We start from the raw sequence: 272 nt of genomic DNA, 5'->3' as shown, positions 1-272 counted from the left end.
TTCTATTTTAATTATAAGCTGTAATTTTGATACTATTATAGGTGAAGAACGAAAAAATCACATTATCAGTTTTTAATCAATAGTAACGATAGAAAATTGATAATTTTGATATTAACAATTTATAAACTCAATGAATGACATCAACGAACAAAGATTTACCATTGAAACGACCTCTGGACTTAAAAATAAAAACAAGTTAATTTAACAAGTAATCAATCACTCTTTCCACACGCTGGCAACTGAGGTATACTCTTTTCACACAAAGACACAAT

This window comes from Cotesia glomerata, linkage group LG9, assembly GCF_020080835.1.
Source record: "Cotesia glomerata isolate CgM1 linkage group LG9, MPM_Cglom_v2.3, whole genome shotgun sequence".
NCBI lineage: Eukaryota > Metazoa > Arthropoda > Insecta > Hymenoptera > Braconidae > Cotesia > Cotesia glomerata.
Note: the sequence above shows the minus strand (reverse complement) of the source record.